The following is a 6,799-nucleotide window of genomic DNA, read 5'->3' as shown; positions in this document are numbered from 1 at the left end:
GGAAAATCCCTTCCGGTGGAATTCCCATCCGATAAATCCATCGAAGTGGACGTACAATATAAGTATTTCGTGTTTAGACATTCATATTTTATGACGCGAACTTGTGATCATTCTTTCGTTGTTTTAGTGCTTTGCGATTCTTTTATATGAAGAAATAAAACTCTTAGGGACCGTTCATAATGATGTTGATTCATCTACATTTCGCCAGAAACGAGCGACTACTGTGATGGAATAGAGACTCTTGGAGCTCGTCTGGCTGACCTCAAGACTGACTATCCAGACAGTGACATCTTGCTATGTGGTGATTTAAACGCCAGAACTGGTAACGAGCTGGATCATATCGAAGATGACAGTATCGACTTCCTGCCTCTTGAAGATTTTATGTACGATGCCACCTCAACACCCCCTCCACCCCGTGTTAACAAGGACAATGTTGTCAATAATTATGGGAAGCAGTTTTTAGACTTATGCAGACTATTTAATATCAATATACTAAATGGAAGATGGTCTAATGCGTCTGGTGACTTTACCTATATTGGTCCAAATGGATTCAGTACTCCTGACTACATATGCGTGTCATCTTGCTTGTACCCAACTGTGACTGATTTTAACGTTATATCACGCAGCGAGTCAGACCATCTCCCTCTAACACTGACCATTAACCTTTTCAGTGAGAGAGATGTGAGGGTGTGGTCTACTGTACCACAATATGCAATCATAAAAGAAAACAGCCAGAGTGGTTTGATTTAGAATGTCAGTTGGCTAAGAAAACCAAATATAAATATTTAGATCATCTTAGACAATATCCATCTACAGCTACTTTTAGTGTATATGATCAAAGCAGAAAAGGGTTTAAACAGCTGTGTAAAAGGAAACAAAGGTTATTTTGTGAAAGTGTCTCCAAAACGTTAACTGAAGCATCCAAGAGTAATGATTATAAAAGCTTTTGGAGTCTTGTTAAGAAATATTCACCTAAATCAAATAATAACTGTAATATATCTGCAGAAATGTGGCATTCGTATTTTAAAGATTTATTGAACCCTATGTTAAACATGAATGGCGACAGTGTGTTTGATGACTATATTGAAACTTTTGTTAATGAACATGATTGTCATAATTGTAGCAAATGTGGTGACAATGATCTATCAGATGTTATAACTATATGTGAAGTAGAGGCAGCAATAGATAGATCGAAACCAAATAAAACGCCGGGTAATGATGGAATACCATCAGAATTTTTCAAGATTATTAAGGAATTTATTTCCCCATATCTTGTTCTTCTCTTTAATCGCATTCTAGATAAAGGGGAGTTCCCTGAAGCTTGGAGTACTGCAATAATAATGCCTATTTATAAGAAGGGTAATCCTAACGAACCTAACAACTATAGAGGCATTTCCTTGCTTAATACTATGAGCAAGCTGTTTACAAATATAATTAACAGGCGAATAGATGATTACATTGAGAGTAATTGCCTTATCGGAGAATATCAGGGTGGTTTCAGAAAACTCCATTCGACAATAGATAACATTTTTATCCTGCAATCTATTATCCAAAAGTATACAACAAGAAAACAAGGAAGGTTTTACTGTGCATACGTTGATTTCAAAAAGGCTTTCGATATGGTTAATAGACAAAAGCTTTTATTTCTCCTTTTAAATAATGGTATACATGGAAATATATTTAATATTCTCAAAGATTTGTACAATAAGGTGAAGTCTGCAGTTGTTATTGGTGGAAATAAATTATCTGATTATTTTGTTTGCTCTACAGGAGTTAGACAAGGTTGTGCTCTTAGCCCCCCTGTTGTTTTCGATATTTATCAAGGAACTCTCGGAAACAATGAGTCAAACTTTTGACAATGGTGTATTTATATCAGAGGAAATGTATAATGTGTTATCATTACTATTTGCAGATGATCTAGTATTAGTGGCTGATACCCCTCTGAAGTTGCAAAAACAGCTAGATTTCCTACATAATTATTGTTTGAAATGGGGCATGGAGATCAATCTCGACAAAACAAAAGTGATTGTCTTCAGAAACGGGGGACCATTATCACGATATGAAAAGTGGACTTATAATGATGAACAAATAGAAGTAGTTAATGCATATAAATATTTGGGTATCATGATGACCCCTAAGCTTGTATGGACAAGAGCCTGTACCGTTTTATCGCAACAAGCAAACAAAGCCTTATTCCCTTTGAAATGTCTTATTCGCAAATATAATATAGATATTACAGATGCCTTTAAGATATTCGATGCGAAAATTGTACCGATTTTAATGTATGGTAGCGAAATATGGGGATTCAAGGAAATGAAGCAGCTAGAAATTGTTCACCGATCATTTTGCAGATATTTATTAAATGTTAGTAAGTCATTTCCTAATGCTGCTTTGTATGGTGAGTGTGGGAGATATCCATTATATGTGAAATCATACAAGAATTGTATAAGATATTGGCTGAAATTAATCACCATGCCGTCATATAGATATCCTCACCAATCGTATCTTATGATGAAACAATTGTGTAATAGAAAACGGTCTAATTGGGCAACTAATATAATGCATCTATTATTTACTTATGGGTTTGGCCATGTATGGATTCAACAAGGGGTAGGGGATATTGATATGTTTTTAAATATTTTTAAAGAAAGAGTGATTGACTGCGCCAGGCAAGATTGGCATTCTGAGCTATCTGATAGAACGTCATTACAATTCTACTCTTTTATAAAACATTCACTTTCTCCAGAATTGTACATATACAATGTTAAAGATATCAAATATAGAAAAGCGCTTCTCTTATTTAGATGTTGCTTCAACCGATTAGGCATACAGTGTATTAGAAAAGACTTAAGTGATTATCAAGATAAAGATTCTATGTGTTCTCTTTGTAAAGTTACCGAAGATGAATGTCACATTATATATCATTGTCCTCTGTACAAAGAATTTCGTAATGATGTTCCATGTATATCCACTCATACCAAAAATATCGATAATTTAAAATCATTATTGATTTCTACTGATTGTACCCACTTGTTTATGCTGGGAAAATATCTGTATAATGTGTTTCGCATAAGAGGAGAATATCTTTGATCTTTGAAACTCATGCTGGCAATTAATGAACAAAAATGTAACAATGTATTATGGGTCATATGGCCTTGAAAACAATAAAGCATTGATTGATTGATGCACAAGTGTTCCTTTATTTTTTTTCAAAGTTTCTTTACAAGCTATACGATACAACGCTTGTGAAGAAACCTGGAAAAAAATAAAGGAACACTTGTGCTTTCATGTGATCCCTTTTTTTTGTCCTTCAGTATATCACTCTGTGGTGACAACACGAGTGACTGCCATCAGTGAGATTATTGACGATGAATAGCTCAACAGTTCCTAATGTGTTAGTCTGTCATACAGACCCCGAAACAAATATATCCAAGAAAGCCCATGCTAGTCTAGATTACCACAGTTTATGAAGAAAGTCTCAGGGCTCCTTTTCATTATAATTTTTTTAATGAACTGTTTTGTTGTTGTTGTAAAATATGTTCATTTCAGAGACCAGTTGTTAGTCTAGTAAGGTGTATACAGGTACATTTCACAGGTAACAGACTGACAAACAGACAGACGGGCGGACAGACAGACTATAAGGGTATTGTTGGCGATGTGTTAACTCCATCTCTGTGACGCAATGCGTTTCTCGAGTTTCGGTTGTTATCGTTGATCACACGACTAATTTGTCGACTTAATGAGAACTGAACAGAGCTGTTTGGGATGACATCTCGATATACCCAGTGTGAAATATACACCTCCAGTCAATCGTTAAAATACATTCTTCGACTCACTGCGGCAAACTTATGTATTTGGGGATCACAAACCTTCGACTTATCCGATATATCGGCTTGAACGGCTATACAGAGTACACTTTAAAGCTTCTAATATAGCCACGATATTTCAGCGTCTTGTGCAATACGTCGACTTTATTGATACCGTTCATGGTATCTCAAGACGATACAACTCTTTGCAGCGTGTCTGATCTGAGCTGACCTTTATTTTCGCACAAGGCTATATACATAGCACAATAAGGAGTCAATAGAGGTGAATATAATATAAAATGGTGACAATATTTCAACTTAAATTTACAACGAATTGAACTACAAAAGTTTGACGATTGGATCAAAAGTGAAACATTCTTGCTTTGAAATAAACCGATCATTTTAAATACAGATGTTCAGCGAGTGTTGCATGCATGAGTAATTTCTTTTGTAAAACATTAAAATACTGACAGTTAAACAAATATGGTAATAATCTGGGTTATAATTTCACATACCGCCATGAATTACATTTCTTATCAGATAGTGTTACACTATACACTCTACCTGTCTCAAATGGTAGACGGTGACAAAAACAGTCTAAACTGGGACCAAATAAATTTGCATTCATCAGGCAGGTATCGTAAAAATAATTCCAAGCCAGTATTTTCATATTCTTATAGAATCTGCATTTCGAACATGATTCGATATATGGATGTCATTTCAATGTAAAACGATGTATCAGACTATTCTGAAAAACAGGGTTACCCATGCATAATTATTTCTCGTCTTAACAAAAATATCAAGATAAAAATATAAGAGATCCATTTAATAATCGTTTTATCCATGTTTGATGCAATGTGTTGGGTTGTCTTTAATTTGCGTTGGTCTTTTAAGGGTAAACTATATTTTAACTGCTCACAGTCAAATCCACACACTATATATAGAACACTAACAATGTGATATGTCTTAAACGTGCCCAGTGTATTGAACCCATATCAGCCCGACCTCCGTTTAACTGTGCTATAGTTCGGGCTGACTATCATGCTCATTGATTTCAGCGCCAAGCTCACACTGCCTTCATATGTAGTGCTACCCCACGCGGCGAACTACTTTTTTATATGGTAATTTGACCCGCAGCGTTTTCCTGTCACCAAGGCGCTGAATGTTTGTCAATATCACAACAACACGTCAATCAATCGAAGTCGATTCAGCCGGGTGTGCTTGCCTGGGTCTGCTTGATGAATGGCCGTTACCAACGAAGAGTAAACCATGCAGATCTACATATCTCTTAACAGAAGCTAGTAATTGATTCGTAACTTATGATTTTGGTTCAAATGCTATATTATAATTATTTCATTGTATTTTGTAAATTGAATATATTTCAGTTTGGTTCAAAGGTTCAAAACATATATTATCTTACTTTGACAAAATACATTTACAGCTCTTCAGAAATAGTCGTATCTTACCGACATAAGAACAGGTAAGGTATTTGTCATTAGTCCGGGTACATATAGAATCAGTTGGTGAGAAACCCTGAATAAAAGCGACAGAAAAAGTAAAACAATTCGGGGTATGATAGTACATTGTTAACATACGTGTCAGCTGTTCCCATTAATAACACCCACACCCCCACCCCTACAGTTTTATATCACTGTTAAACAATCGCAAAACCTTAAATTACCCTTAATGACGTACTCCAAAGTAAATACGTGCGTGAAGATCGATATCCCATTATCTGAGCCCTCCTTACTATAAACACCGCTCGCCTCTTTAGACCAGACTAGCTAGCCTACTCGGGGGACTTAATTGTCTAGGCTGTTACACCCACAAATAAACGAAATTCTAGATATTTGGAGATACTAGGAATATATTTCTTATGTTTATGGTCTTTCTACCATATTTTCATGTTTCACTGTAGTGAGTGAGTGGGTGAGTTTAGTATTACGCTGCACTCAGCACTATTCCAGCTATATGACGGTATAGCACTGTAGACAGTACTTAAACTAGTGAGTGAGTGAGTGAGTTTAGTTTTACGCCGCACTCAGCAATATTCCAGCTATATGGCGGCGGTCTGTAAATAACTGCATGAGTCTGGACCAGACAATCCAGTGATCAACATCATGAGCATCGATCTACGCAAAAATTGGGAACCGATGACATGTTTCAACCAAGTCAGCGAGCCTGACCACCCGATCCCGTTAGTCGCCTCTTACGACAAGCATGAGTTACTGAAGATCGATATTCTAACCCGGACCTTCACAGGTAGTACTTAAATTAAATCTGGTGATGGTGGTGTGTGTGTTTGTGTGGTGGTGTTGGTGGTGTTGGTTGTGGTGGGGTGCTGGTGGGGAGGTATGGTGCTGGGAGGCTAAGGACGCCAATGGGACCGAATTTTGGATAAGATATATCAAAATGTTTATACGACCCTCAGTATTCTGAATATAAAACCTTCCTAATAAATAGGTCAACGTAACAGTACTATATTTAACCACTGTTACGATAACACATCCATAAGAAAACAATAATTGCTTGAATTGGCACTGCATAAACATCACCGAATTATCCATTATCGCCAGCTATTTCAAGCTCAGTATCTGCCATTGATTTAAGGCTGGGCTTCAACTGTTTCCCAGAATCCTCAAGGGCATGGATGTACTTCCTGTCAATACAATACCCATTTGTAAGCCACGGGCTTTTGAGTTTTCAAGGACCGATAGCATCACAGCGAACACGACTATTCGATTTGCTCCACAAAGAGCCCTGGAGATAAAGACTTATGATAAGTGTAGTTTTAGCCGGGTTGTCCCGACGCGTGGGGAAGTACCGCGTTTGTCGTGAATTCCATCAGCACAGATTAGCCTGGATATTGATGATGATCATTTTTTCATATACATAACTGATATGTCTGAATAGCTGGGGATCTGCAGTCATTCATACTTGGAGAGACGTGTTTTTCTTAACCCAGTACATTATAGGGCAATTCCATTGTGGAA

The sequence above is a fragment of the Haliotis rubra genome, unplaced genomic scaffold, assembly GCF_003918875.1.
Source record: "Haliotis rubra isolate DU_JTF1 unplaced genomic scaffold, ASM391887v1 Scf291, whole genome shotgun sequence".
In the NCBI taxonomy this organism is placed as follows: domain Eukaryota; kingdom Metazoa; phylum Mollusca; class Gastropoda; order Lepetellida; family Haliotidae; genus Haliotis; species Haliotis rubra.
The sequence above is the reverse complement of the archived record's forward strand: the minus strand, read 5'-3'. Positions refer to the sequence as shown.